Below are 15,644 nucleotides of genomic sequence, written 5' to 3' on the forward strand. Positions count from 1 at the left end.
CACGCAGACCCTCACTCCTATCTGCTCAGCCTCTGCACTATCTCCCCAGACGGGGGAATTCAGAGACACTGGGTCTCTAACTGCAACTTTAGCCCTGTGGAGCAGCCAACCCAGACAGGAGCCACTGGTGGTTTTCAAATATGTTATGAAGCATTGGAATATGTTCTTAAACCAAATCTTACAAGAACTCAATTTGCAAAATAGATAGAGAGGGAACTACCCCAGGTGGAAGTTGCAGGAAGTAGGGAACCCATGTCCCCCTCCTCAGACCCCTGAGATACTTCCTAAGACCGTGGGCTCCAAAAATAGAGGTGAGAACCTTTCCCTTGAAGCACAGAAGTTACACTCCTGTTTCCTATGCTAGTGAATGTAGGTCAAGGATATCCTGTAAAATAAAACAAAAGCAAGCTAACAAACAAAACAATTTTTCTGTTATAAGAGGAAAACAGTTTAACCCCATATTATGCAAAAGGACTCTGGTTGTGTTTTGGTTATGTTATCATGGATAATGATCATCTTTCACAAAACAAATTGGTTTGTTCACACAGAACCACATTTGAGTTTCTTATTATGCTATGTATGTGTCTTACATATGAAAACTAAACTGCTTGATAGGCAACTTCTACTCCATACTAACAATGATACATAAAACAAAATTACTGAGCACTTCTGTGGGTAAGGTCATGATTGGGGCCAAGTACTCCGGGGAATGTAGAAAGAAAAAGACATATCACTGTCACCCAGCTAATTATAATGTCTCCAATGGTTATTTTAGTTCTTTCTTCCCCCAAACTGTACATTTTAAAACTCCATTTACTTGTATCAAACTAAGCCCAGACAGAGAAGCCTGTTTCTTTATTTTACATTAAAATTATTTCGAGATAACTGTAGATTCACATGCAATTTCAAGAAATAATAGTGTCCATATAGTTGCTTGCTGAGATTCCCTTAGTGGTAACATCTGGCAAAACTATAATACAATGAATGTCACAGTCAGGATGCTGACCTCAAGACAGAATGTTTCTACCACCACAAGATCTCTCATGTCCTTTTATAGGCACACTGCCTCCCTCGCTCTACTCTGCCTCTGCCTCCACGCTCCCACCCAGGTCCTTGACCCTGGCAACCACTCCTCTGTTCTCCCTCTCTATAATTTTGTCATTTCGAGAATGTTATATAAATGGAATCATACAGCATGTAATCTTTGGGGAGCGTCTTTTCCCACTCAGCATACTTCCCTGGAGATTTATCCAGGTTGTCCTAGGTATCAAATGTGTTCCTTTTTATTGCTGAGTATTATTCCATGCTATAGATATCCCACAGTTTGGTTAACCATTCATACACTGAAGAGCACTTGAGTTGTTTCTAATTTGGGGCTATTATGAATAAGGCAGTTACGAACATTCATGTACAGGTTTTTATGTGAACTTAAGTTTTCACTGTTCATGAGTAAATGCCCAAGAGTGAAACTACGGGGTCTTATGGTAGTTCTGTGTTTAGTTTTATAAGAAACTGCCAAACTGTTTTCCAGAGTGGCTACACCATTTTACAAAGCCACCAGTGATGTATCCAGGTTCTCCACATCCTCATCAGATTTTGGTGCTGTCACAATTTTTTATTTCAGCCATTCTGACAGGTATATAGTGATATCTTGTTGTGGTTTTAATCTGTATTTCCCTAATGGCTAATCATGTTGAACATATTTTCATGTGCTTATGTGCCATCTATTATCTTCTATGGTGAAATGTCTGTTCATGCCTTTCACCCATTATCTAATTCTATTGCTTGAGGATTTTTTAAACTGTTGTTTTGAGGGTTCTTTATATATTCAAGATACTAGTCCTTGGTCAGATGTGTAGTTTGAAAATACCTTCTCTGGATAGGGTGTGTGTGTGTGTGTATGTATGTATATGTATGTATATAAAAATACATAAAATAGAAAACTACTCAGCCATAAAAAAGCATGAAATTTTGCCATTTACAGCATCATGGATGGACTTGGAGGGCATCATGCTAAGTGAAATAAGTTAGACAGAGAAAGAGAAATACTGTACAATATTGCTTAGATGTGGAATCTAAAAAAACAACAAACTAGTGAATAAACATAAAAGAAGCTGACTCACAGACAGAGAACAAACTAGTGGTTACAGTGGGGAGGGGCATAATAGGGTAGGGGAGTGAGAGGTACAAACTATTGTATGTAAGACAGGCTCAAGGATCTATTGTACAGCACAGGAAACACAGCCAATGTTTTGTAATAACTGTAAGTGGAAAGCAACCTTTAAAATTGTATAATAAAAAATTTTTAAAAGAAAATATCTTCTCTTAATCTATAGCTTGCCTTTTCACCCTCTTCACATGGACTTTCCCAGACCAAATTGTTTTACTCTTTATCAGTTTCTCAGTCTTCCACTTTATGGGATCATGTTTTTGGTGTCAAGTCTAGGAATTCTTTGACTAGCCCTGGATCTCAAAAATCCACTTTCAAAGATCCCTGTCTCCTTTAACAGTTTTACAGTTTCACATTTTAAATTTAAATATATGATTCATTTTGAGTTAACTTTTGTATAAGGTGAGAGGCTTAGCCCAAAGTTCATTCTTTTTGCCTATACATATCTACTTGTTTCAGCACCATTTGTTGAAAAGGCTGTCCTCCCTCCACTGAATTTTCCATGCATCTTCATGGAAAAGCAGCTGGGCATATTTCTGGGTTCTCTATTCTGTTCCATTGATGTATGTGTCTGTCCCTCCACCATTACCACACAGCCTTGATCATTGTAGCTGTATGACTAGACCTCATACCAGATAGTGAGTCTTCCCACTTTATTCTTTTTCACAATTGTTTTAGCTATTCTAGGGATTTTCTTTTCATACAAATTTCAAAATAATCTAGGGCAGCAGCTGTCAGTGGCTTTCTGTAGTTCTTCCTGTAATTGCAAGCAAACACACACACACACACACACACAAAGAGATGTTTAGCTTTGAGTATTCAGAGACTGGTCTTTCTAGTGTTATCATAAGCTACACTTTCACTCTCAGTTTTCCTTGTTACTTTGCCACTGTTGTGCTATCATTCAGGATGTGACCATGAATCATAACATTTCATAACACCCCAGTAAGACAACCATAGAACCACAGTTGTTAAGAGATCATGAAGTCCAACCTCCAATTTTACAGATGCAGACAATGAGGCCCAGAGAGGTTAGGAGACTTGATGAAAGTAGAGCAGAGTGTTCCTGGAAGAAGCCAGCCTAAAATGAGGGCTCTGACTGAAGCCTTGAGCCTGGATGTCCTGTCACTTGCTGGGCTGGCTCTGAACTTGAAGTTCCACAATTCAGGGCCACTTGTCCACCCAGATCAGGATCATTCCTGCATCAACTTCTGCCAGCCTTTAAATCAAGGGCAGGAAAGGAGGCAAGAGGGGAAAGGAAGGTGAGAAGGTGAAATCAGAAAGGGTTGACTTCGATTTCTGCCTTCTTTAACCAATTGAGAAGTTTCCAGATTTCCAACCTATCTAACATGTGAACCACAGAGGTGACTAGAAAGAACACCATAGGAAAATGGACATGAGTCCTCCCCCAGTGTTGTGGTTAATGGTCTAGCTGGGTAGGGGGTGGGCGGGATCAAAACTTGAGTCATCAGCTACTAATCAGCACTACTTGCAAGTCACTGTGGGTGTTATGTAAGTTACCATCATGTCTCTCACCCTCAAGGAGCTTACCATCAACTTGGAAGGGCTGGCGAATACTTGTTGCCCAAGTGACGGGAAATGTGAGTTCATAGTTAGGTAACAGTCATTACTGACTACGGGAACACATTTATTTTTCTGGTACTATTTCAGCAGCGGTCCAAGTCATTTTCAGAGCGAACAGTGTAACTTCTTGATGAGACTCACTGAAAAAAATCAATTGCCTGTTTTTGTTCTTTCATGAGGCATGATGACTGGCTAGCCCAGGTGACAAGCACTCTACACTGACAGCCCTATTTCTGCCATTATTGCCAAGGACAAAGTGCAGCACATGATGCACAAGCATCTACCTGCTCCCCAACTCCTGGCCCTAATTCAGTCCTTAAGGAGACTCAGAGACACCTCAGGCCCTTTTATGCCAATAGTCGTACCATACCAGGGGATGGGCTGTCTTATTGTTTAAATTCTAAAGTCTATCAGTGAACAAAGGAGTAACTATGCAGATAATCTCAATTTAGCCTTTGCTTACTTTCTTCTCACTAAGAAACAAAAATTTTCCTTTCTTCCCTTCCTTCCAATTTAAGTCCAACAGTCATTGGGTGGGCACAAGAAGTGGGTAACAGGGCCTGGGCAAGTATGGTACTGAGCAAGGTGGCAGGGGCAGCTTTTAACAGCTAGGAATGAGTTTTACAAAGACAGCATCAGAGCAGGGCAGAAACGCAACCTCAGGTAATCAGGGGGAATGGCTACATACGGGGGATTGAGCAAAGAACATATTAAGGATAATGGAACTGAGAGAAACAGACAGAGTAAAGATGTTAAAGTTACGCATGCATACATACATATGTGGGTATGCATGCATGTGTATATAAAAGTACACATATTTCCCAAGTCTGTCCACTGGGAGGGCTTCGGAGAAGTAACACTCCAGTAGCAAAGGGCACACTTAGCACCCAGATCTTGACTTCTAAATATCACTCTCCACAAAAAGAAACCAAGGCTCCTGAGGTAGGCCCCAGCGCTGGGGCAGGGAAAGTACCAGATAAGCCAGAAACAGCTTATTGTGAAAGAAGTGATCAAAAGTGATGGGAGATGTCAGAACTGTCCTGTTTGCCACCAAGCTCATCGTGAGCGAAACTTGCAAGGGGGCTGAAAGGTACACAGTTCTTTATTCTATTCTTGTGACTTTTCTGTAAGCTTCAAATGGTTACAAAATTTATTTTTAAAAAATTAAGACAAATTAATAGTTACAGATTAGAAAGATGATGAAAGTGACAGTAATGTGTACATCAGTGCTTCTCAAAGTACAGTCTACAGACAGATGGTGGACTGCAGATTTAACCTCCTGCATCAGGAGAAGGGGCCTGCCCCGTACTGCTTATCAGCCACCTCTCTAAGCACACTGTGGTTGAGATGATGTGTTTTTCAAAGACTGACTTTCTCCATGAAGGAAGTAGTACATTGATTTACTCTCTGAACCAAGCCCTTCACATCATCAGAGACCGGTACTTAGAGTAGCACTGGTGTAAATGACAATGAAACATGGATTAAAACTTCATAAAGGAGGCTATTAGACTGAAGTTTTCTCCTGTGAGTCACAGTTAAAAACAGGCATAATTAAAATGAATATATGTATGTGTATGTATGACCAGGACATTATGCTGTCCACCAGAAATTGACACATTGTAACACATTATTTATTTTTAAAATAAATAAATAAATAATTTTTAGAAATAGTCATAATCGTATGATTTTCAAGTGTCCAGTTCAGAATGTACTCCTCAAAGCATTCTGGATGAAAGTAATCAGTACCCACATAACCCAGCACCACTGCAAGTACCAACAACCCCATGGACTTTTTCTGTTCAAGACGGTTTCCATCTTGGCATCTCTATGGACCTCAAAGGAGGGGAACACCTCTCCAAACTCCCCAAAATCCATCACTGATCCTTCACCAAGTGAACACTGGCCAGACTCTTGCAATGGAGAAGAGAAAATACTAATCGAGGAAACATGTTAAAGTGACTTAGCGAAGGGAAAAAGTTTCATGCAACTTTAGGGAAAATCTCCCTTGTACCTAAAAGAGATGTTTTTTGCAAATATCACACTCAGTGTTTGTGTCTAGCAAACTGGAAAACAAACATCTGCATTTGATTTTAAAACTTCATGGTCATCTATTTCTTAATAATTCTATTATTTGAACAAAGTCTTTGTTGGCATGTCTTTCTCACAAGATTGGAGACAGTTCTTCCTGCTAGTTTTGCATTTTGCATTTTTGGTGGATTCTACCAGCTCATTCCAAAGTGGTATCAGCCTTATTTTTTTTTTAACTTCCTGTGTTTATGCACCAACCCACACTGCTCTGCTTTTCTTGCCAAGAATTTATATTGCCAGGGTAAATAAGATTACCTGACTTGTACACTGCAGTTCAGGGTGGGAGGGGCTCCAGGATCCAGCAGCTTGGGTGGGGATGGCGCATCAAACTGGGTTATGCGGCCTTTGGGGCCATCAAAGTGTGCCAGCAGGAGGAGCCATCGAAGGAACCAGCAGGATCCTCGGTGCCAGCTCAGCATTGTCAGCAATTGCTGCACATTCAGGAAAAGCACAAGAACCACTGCCTTGACCCAGTGAATTAACTGTCCTTGCTGCTCCAGCTTCTCTGCAGCCCCTGGAGGTGACACTGAACATGGGGCTATCTGCCCAGGGCTGATTATTTCCTCCAAGCTAGCACTGTTTTTCCTGGATCTCCAGAAACTATCTAATCAGTACTAAGTCTGAAAACAGGAGCAGTGCAAATAGAGCCTTGGAGGGGACGGAGGTTTTCAGAGATCAGCAGGAAGCCTAAAAAAGAGATCATGTGGCTGCCAGGGCAGCGAGAGCCCTGGGAATGGAGCTATATCTGAGGTCCCATTTCATTTCCAAACTTAAAAGACACTATGCTTCTTAATGTTAGTTCTCCATCACCTCCATTGCCACATCCCTTGCTACCTGCTCACTCAACTCCCACCGATACCAAGTTACCTGGTGGTCCCCACATTCCCCATACTATCTCCTACCTCTGGGTTTTGCTCATAAAATTCCTTCTGCCCTGTTGACTACAGGCCAGTGTTTGGCTTGGTGTAGATCCTCAGGGATGGTCTCATTTTGTGGACTATATGAGCTGCTGCAGTTCACTTGCTGCCCATTCCTTAAGGGTTCTTCTTGGTCTATATCCCATAAAGGAAAGATCTGACACATGTCAGAAATAGCTTAAGCCCATGTCAGAGACATAGATGCTGATTAGAATTTTAAGCTGGAGAAGATAACCCTTTGCATCAGGTTAACCAACAACACAATATAGCCTATACAAGTATCTCAGGTAATGAAAGGAATCACCTCATTCAAAAACTAAAAAACACTCAGGGTGTGACAATGGCCATTCCTGTGTTAAGAAAGCACTAATCATCATGGTTCTTAGTTGCTATGGTAATTTTCTATGTTAATCTAACTCTAACTCCCATGGGTGAGGATACTGAGGCCCTGTCATTCCTATTATTAAGGCAATCTTACAATTTTTCACCCAAACTAGGATGCTTTTGAAGGTCATAGGATTGATATTAATAATTATTCCAATACATGTATAAGTAGGACAGTTCCTGGAAAATTGGGATATACTGCCATACTACCTATCATGTTTCATGGTGTCCCCCAGAAAGAGGCCCCCAACAAGCGTTTCCTGACTGGATATACTTTAGTTTTTTTCTCCCTAGTTTCAGTTAAGAGTAAGGGTGATGTCTAATGCTTCTTCTAGATTACTCATAATGTTGGGTTTATAGTAGCTGCTCAACCATACCTGTTGATTGACTTATGATGAGATGTTCTTCTCAAGTCAGAATTCCCTATGGATACCTGGAAATGTAAGAATAAGACTTGGCTGAGAAGATAAGGCTAGAATATTTGGGTGGGTCTTTAGCAGAAAGGAGATGTGTTAGCTAGGAGTAAAAACTCTCTCATTATGCTCCATATACCAAAGAAAACTCAAGTCAATGATGAGACCTGAAATACCTCCCTAGGAGGATGAAATCCTCATGTCTTTTTGCTGAGCTAGAACACGATAAAGGCCATAGGTTGTAACTAATCTGAGTACTTTAAATAACATGTGAGAAGGGGGAGGAGAGGAGTTTGGAGATTAATGTTTGTTAATACAACAAATAATTTTAGGCAAAATACCAGCTTTGATAATGATACTTGAACACAATATTAGTAAAGACAGACTCAGACTGTTGACACAGGAAAAAAATTGGATCCTCTGTGACTCCTACTGCCTCATCTTACAGACAAGAAAATTAAGGCCCAGAGAAGTTAAATGGTGTCCAGTCACCTGTTGCCCTTCTGGCAAATTCTTGCTATGAGAATCTGACAGCACTTAATTATTCATCAGTGGTTGATTCAGCAGTCCTGGGAAAGCTTAAGTCTTCCTTCTAAGGCAAGAACATTCTCTTTCTTTAGATAAGGAAGTGGAAACTTTTCAAAAGTTTTGCCAAGATAAGGGCCTTCTGTTCTTGTTTGGTGACTCTAACCCCATCCAGGTCTGGGTTAGCAACTGTGGATCAGAGCTTGGAAGCAGGAGAAGTGTGAAGAGGGAAATGGCAAACAGAAGTCACTGGCAAAAGTGGTGACATCTGGCCCCCTCATGTAGGAAAATCTGGTCCTTGCCATCTTTGGCACACAGACTGTAAAATGTCAACATCTGATTTAGACATCCCCAAAATGAACTGAAGAGTTCAGTCTTAGAGCAAATTGAGGACATAAACTGATGACAAACCAGAAAATCCCATTTAAATACTGTTATAATCTTAAGTAGTGACCAGAAATGTAACCCTTGTAAGGTCACTTTATTTTTCCAAGACTTTCCTAATTTTTCAAGGATCTTCACTGTCACAAAATTATGAGAGGCAACACCTTGGCATCCATCATTCACGCATGCACCACTGAAAGGTTGAACTCATTTCCAGAGTTACACAGTGAGTCAGAAGGAAAATATGGTTTACGTTCCTCCTCCTAGAACCATTTCTGGAAAGATCAGGAAGGTGAAGGCCTCCACCTGCGAAGGCCAAGCTGTTGTTTTCAAAAACACTGCTCTGCACACTTGAGTAGTCTGCACTACCTCCTTCTATTCTACTTTTTTTTTTTTCCTAGACAGGGTGATTTTTCCAGCATGATTATTAAAAAAAAAAAAAGCAATGTGGGAGTGAGGAAGGGTGAGGTGGGCCTTTCTGATTCCAGAAACTGACAAAATTCTGATGTCAGGGAGTCATTTCAGTCAGGACTTGAATTCTTTAATTAATCTAATGAACACTTGTCAGTTGATGCATTCCTCAGAGAATACAGCCTACTGTGCTGTCAGTCGAAGGCTGAGTGTGGTGACTGAAATGCAGGCATCGAAACTGAGCCCCACGAGGGAAATGGAAATGTAAATACCTTTTCTTCCCATCCTGAACAGGTTAAGCAGGTAGGTTTTTTCCTGTTAGGTGGGAAGGGTCAACCACCCAACCCCAGAGCACATGCCACTAAGATAGATGACTAGTGTACTCTTGAATTTGCTTCATCTGTAAGAATTAGAGCCCTAAAAGCAAAAAGTGACCCAGCCAGGACCATGGCACTCCCAAGGAATGACAGCTCGGCCAATAGCACTGATTACAACATGACAGACCCACGTGGGAAGAAGGCTTTAGATGGAGTCAGAGACTGAAGAACACTATGTTAAGAATGAGAGATCCTGGTTTTACTATTTGAGTTGTTATTGGAAGATATCTAGGGATTCAAGATATCCAGGACAGTTACCATAGACACTGTTAAATTCATGATCCACAAGCAAAACTTTGCCAAGAGGGTTCTTTCAAGTTCCTGGCCACCAAAAATATCCTGAGAATCAGGTTGTTAAGTAGTTTTGGAAAAGACTGAGAGGTCTCCCAACTTACTGATGAGGAAGTAGTGGTGAAAAAAGGCACAGTAACTTGCTCCACGTCGTACCAGCAGTTGGCAACAATAAGGGCTGCAGTCAGATCCCTTGACTCTCAGACAAAAGCAGGTTTTCACCATCCACAGAGATTCCCTCCCTCTGATGCCCCTGCCACTGCAGAGGCCAGTGGACCTAGTTACTCTCCCTACCTAGGAAGGAGACAAGGGAATCAGAAAGGTAAATATTCAGGGTATATATTTACATAGCCATGAACTATGCTACCACATTTTGCCTACAGGGGAGGAGAAGCAAAACCCATATCTACCCTATGCTCATAAGAAAAGAGACCTTAAGTCAGGTAGATCCAGATTCTATTCCTTCCTCCACACACTTTCAGCTGTCTGACCAAGAAACAACTCACTTAATCATTTTAGGTCTCCCTAATTTATCTGCATAATGGGGATAATTATACCTAATTTAAAAGTTTTGGGGGAGGGCTAAATGAGATCATGTCTATGGAACATTTAGCACTATGCTTGGCAAAGAATATATGAGCCAACTTATTACAGGCAGACCTCGTTCTACTGCACTTTGCTTTACTATATATACTTCACAAATACTGCATTTTTCACTAATTGAAAGTTTGTGGCAACCCTGCATTGAGCAAGTCTATTGGTACCATTTTCCAACAGCATTTGCTCACTTTGTATCTCTGTGTCACATTTTGGTAATTCTTGAAATATTTCAAACTTTTTCATTACTTATTATATTTGTTAAGGTGATCTGTGATCAGTGATCTTTGATGTTACTACTACTACTACTACTACTACTACTACTACTACTACTACTATGAAAGCTCAGATGATGGTTAGTGTTTTTTAGCAATAAAGTTTTTAAATTAATGTATGTATATTTTTGTAGACATAATGCTGCTGCACACTTAATAGACTACAGTATAGTGTAAACATAACATACAGTGTATCCACAAGCCAAAAAATTAGTGTGACCCACTTTATTGTGATATTTGCTTTATTGCAGTGGTCTAGAACCCAACCCACAATATCTCCAAGGTGTGCCTCCTAGAAGAGAGTAGCCCTAAAGCCAACCACAAGAAAAATTATATTAAATATTAATGGAATAAACATCCCAATTGAAAGGCAGCGGTTTTCATAATGGATAATAAAGCAAGACCTAAATACATACTGTCTACAAGAGGTGCACTGTAAATATAGAGACAGATAGGTTGCAAGTAGAAGTAACATAAAAGAATGGAAAAAGATACACCATGCAAAGAATAAGCATAATGAGGCCAAGTGGTAATAATATCAGATGTCACTGACTTCATAATGATAAAAGTGTCAATTTGTCAGGAAGATATTACAATTATATATGTGTATGCACCTAATAACAGAGCTTCCAAATGTGCAAAATGAGGAAGATGCATGTGACATTTTATTATCTCTCATTTTATTATGACAAAAAAGGTGGTAGAAAGTGTTGGTGGCAGGTGAAGAGGGGCACTGCATTTAGGTAAGCAGTAGTGAGGCAGTCTACCTCCCCCTCCTGGGGAAAACCTGGCTCGTTTCCTATAACCATTAAGAACAAGACAGTCCTGTGTTCTTAGCCACTCTTTGTTATGATTTCCACAACCTGGACACCATATAGAAATGTTTCTTTAGAGCATGTGAATAACTGTATATACTGATAACTAGTAATTTTATGAGTCTGGAATCAACAGACTTTCTTGAGATCTTTGAGAACTTGCTCTATGCTGGCCAACTGTGCTGTATGCTACAAGATATCTGACTTCAAAAAGTTTAAAATATATTTCAGGAGATAAGCCAAAAAGATAAAAATGCAATTCCTAACAACACATGGGATGACTGAAGTTTCGAATAATCAGTGCAGCTACAAAGTCACTCATGTACGAGAGCATTCAAGAATGGGCAGAGCTCAAAATAGAATGGGGTAAGGGATTCCAGGGAAGGGTGTGCTGTGAGCAGAGTTTCAAAGGCAACGATCCTGGCTTCCTAGGAAACAAAGAGCATAGCAGCCTGGCTGGAAGGGAGCTTCATATAATAACCCTACTCTCCAGATGAACAGAGCAGATCAAGACCTACGGTTATTGTTGGCTCAGTCTTTTGCCATTCAAAAAATAATGTACACATTTGGATTACAGCTCTGCAAACAATGATCCGGGACTGTGGGCCAGATGTACCCTACAGGAGGTGGGAAGAAACCAGAAATTCCTCTTCACCTCATGGGGGAAAGATACGTTTTTTTATGCCAAGCAGAGCCCTCTAAATGGTGTTAGAAAGCCAAGGTCTCCGCAGTTGGTGTGATGGATTACCCAGGCAGGCAAGGGAAGAGGGGATCTTAAGTTCTCTCTGAACCAAAGGAGAATGACTTGCCCCTAAGCAGAAGCAGGCAAGGGATAAGGATTCAGTGGCAATTTAAGGAAGTGAAGGGATGATGTCATCCTGCACCGTCCTATGGCGCTCCTTCTCTTCATCCACAGTCCCTTGGCATTTTTGTACAGTCCTTATCTCTCTAGGAGGTACTTGCTTATCTAACATCTTGGGATTTTCCTTCTCACTCTTCTGCGTATGGGTGCCTCACTACCTTATGCCGATAAGCTGCCCAAAGTGTTCCCCTTCTGGTGTCCCCAAAGTACAGGATACTGCATCACCATGGACAAGTGCACAGTTAATGCCTAGTAATGAATTTGGAGAGAGCTGCTTTCCCACTACAGCTTTTTCTACCCAAGACTGCAAGTGCAGGCTGACCAGGCATGGGCTGAGATAACCCACTGTTCAACCAAGGCTTGAAAGATGTGTCCATGATAAACTGGCCCCTGCTGTGTTGTTCACTGCCTGTGACTCTGACAGCACAACCAATTTCTCCGATCTCACTACAGAAATTCCATGGTGCAAAAGAAGGGACCTAGCCTTGAGCCAGACCCAGCGTTATAAAAAGGATATAGTAGGACAAGAGTATGTTATACGTCAAAGCATTAGTGTGTGCGTGTGTGTGTGTGTGTGTGTATATGAAGACCACCCTGCAAAGAAAGAAAACTAAGCAAATATTATGCATTTAACCATGAAACTGTCAACAGAACAGTTCTAATCTACCAATGGAACACGGGAAGCTACAGTTACTGTCTGCACACAAAAGCGCTAAGCTAGAGGCTGGTATAGGAAGCTGCTAAACATTTAAAACTGTACCATGAAGACAGAGTAGGACTGGGCTTCCAGACCTGGTGATTAAAAAGATTTTAACAAAAGTGTTTTTAAATGCATAGATGAGCTCCCAAGAAAGACAGTGAAATTCTCATTTCCCAAAAATGCAGAGGAAACTTTTAAAAAAGCAAAACAAGACAAAACAAAACCAGAGAACACATGATCTGACACTGTCCCAACTCTAGGGGAGAGGCTGGAAGAATGAGCATCATATAACATGGTGATCCAGGGCAGGGCGTCTCAAACTCTGATGTGCACATAAATCACCTGGGATCTTGCTAAAATGAAAATTCTGACTCTATTGGTCCGGGTGAGACTATATTTCTAACAACCTCCAAGATGCTGCTGATGCTGCTGGAGGCCCCTGATGCATCACTGGGTTTTAAAGTAAACATTTAGCCCAGATATTAGACCTCAACAAGGCTTTGAGCCTGACAGAGATATATCAGAGATGGGAATTGAAATTCTTGCATTAAGATGGGACCCTAATAGACTTGCCTCCGCAGGTAAAAGATAAACTAGAAAAATCTGCCCATCAGTACCAAGATATTACAAGAAAGTTCTTCTGTTTCTGGCTGGACTCTGGGTGGGGAAATAGTTTTCCCAGAAAAATAGGAATTCTAGCCTATGTTTGGCATAGATAAGGGATTCAAATTTATCTTTGTGGTATAGAAAATGACAACTTCAGGAATTAATGTAAAAACCTGGTCCTGGGCCAGTGATTAAAAGTCCTTTTAATTCAGAGTCCTTGGCAGAAACAGAGGCACCTGTGAGAAAGATGTTCTCAAAATCCATGCCACAAGAGCTTTTCTCACACACACACACACACACAATCTCTAAATTAGAGCACAGATAAAAAATTATAAAATACATAAGGAAACAATCCACTATTTGTGAGAATGAGAACATAAAATGGAGAATTCAATTTTGTAGAACAACAATCTGAAAGAAATACTTGAAATGATTGATTAAATACAGGCCCCTCCAAAAAGGGCAAAAACTCTGAGAAAATATTATGTGGCATGAAAAAAGGGAAATTTTGAAAATTTTTTTCTAGAAACAAATAAATGTCCTTAAGATCCAAACACAATGTGCAGTTCAACTTCTGATTAGCAAAACTAAAGATAGACTATGTGAATTGTAAAACAGGTCACTGGAGTTAGTAACTGTGAAATACACACACACAGATTACCTGCTATGAAGCCAGAGAGATAAAGAGGTAGAAAATACTAGAGTGTGAAAGGAAATAGAAGACAGAAAAGAAGGACCAATATTTCACTAGAGTTTAAGTTTTGGGAGAATGAGTGAGAATTCCTATTTAACGATATAGAGACATTAGTCCCAAACAGAACAGAGAAAAATAAACCTATACCCACATGACCCATGGTGAAGTACAGAGCACACACATGCACACACACACACGCACACACACAGTTTTTTAAAAACTGAAAAGCAGCCAAAGGAGAAAGTGAGGAGAAAAAAAGAAAAAACAGAGGGAAAAGAAGGAAGAGAAGGGAAGAGAAACAATGAGAGAGAAAGACAAATTATACAAAGAACGGCAATTACCCTGATAAAAAGCTGCTGAACAGCTGCAGGAGACACTGGAAGAGCGTGGAATAATATTTCCAAGTGCTGAGGGGAAATTATTTTAATTTAGAGCATATATAGGGCTAAACTACTAAACAAAAGTAGAGATGAAATAAAAATACAGTCAGACAAAGACTGGGAGAATATAACTACTCAGGGACCCTCAAGGAAAAGGGTGAACTTTAAGAAGGAAACTGAACCCAAACGGAAGGAGTAACTCCAGGCAGCACTGAAATCTGAATCAACGACAGCATAACAAGTGGGCCAGATAAGGGTGAGGGGAATCAGAGGGCATTTCTGGGGAAAGAAATAGTTGAAATGCACCCAATAAAAATATAAAAGCAGGTGCTATCTCCCCTTACCTTGTTTCATTTTTTTCATTGTACTTTTCACTACCTGACATTACACACTTTGTTTCTTGACTTTCTCTTCTACTAGACTCTTAATTCCACGAGGGCAAGGACTTTATTGCATTCCTAACACATAATTGGTGCTCCTGTTTTACTGAGCACAAGAAAAGGAACCTGGTTGTACAGAAAGCCTCCTAGTGTGTGGGGCTGAGACTTCCTTCTTGCAGGCACAGGCAAAATGGGGTAAAGATGTAATTAGCATTCCTAAGCATCTACCAGGTCCTGGGTTACACACAACTCCTGTTTTCTCATTGTACGTGGGCTGTGGAATAACAAAAAACACATGCCAGTGAGCAAAATGAATTGGTCTTTCACTCTGATTTAGAACACAAGCTGACCATTTTTCACCTGCATTTATGGCTTACAGACATTACTGCCTGTTTCCAAGGGAGATGCAGGTCTGATCTTACATCCAATATAACATCTTGCCCAACTGAGGCACTAGAGATGAGATCCTGCTTTGTACTCTGGGGTAAAGCTTTCACACTCCGGACATATCCATACTCAATACCACTTAATGACCCAGAAATTCCAGTTTTCTAACACTACCTATGTAGACCCCAGGCCACAGGAACCCTGAAATTCCGGTTCTAACAATGAATCACTGAAAATCAAAAGGCCCCATCTTGAGCACACAGTCAGCCCCACCTCCTTGTCAACAGGCTCCCCCATCCTCTGTGTTCTCAGCTGCACCTAACGACACCCTCCTTAGGCCCCCAAAGATCCACTATCTGCCGTAGGGATGTCAAATTCAGAAAGACTCCAATTTTCACCATCAG

General features: G+C 40.7%; 1 long non-coding RNA gene across 2 annotated transcripts in view; it reads right to left on the minus strand.

The window, feature by feature from the left end:
* The window catches only part of LOC140689478 (uncharacterized), a 171,639-nt gene that overhangs the window by 123,694 nt on the left and 32,301 nt on the right, over nt 1-15,644 (minus strand). The window contains exon 1 of one of the 2 annotated variants that reach the window (XR_012064468.1): nt 7,521-7,561. The exons of the other annotated variant lie outside the window; for it this stretch is intronic. This is a non-coding gene — a long non-coding RNA (uncharacterized lncRNA). Of the gene's footprint in view, nt 1-7,520; nt 7,562-15,644 lie in introns of those variants that run through there. 2 annotated transcript variants of the gene reach the window in all.

Source organism: Vicugna pacos, chromosome 26, assembly GCF_048564905.1.
Source record: "Vicugna pacos chromosome 26, VicPac4, whole genome shotgun sequence".
Taxonomy (NCBI): domain Eukaryota; kingdom Metazoa; phylum Chordata; class Mammalia; order Artiodactyla; family Camelidae; genus Vicugna; species Vicugna pacos.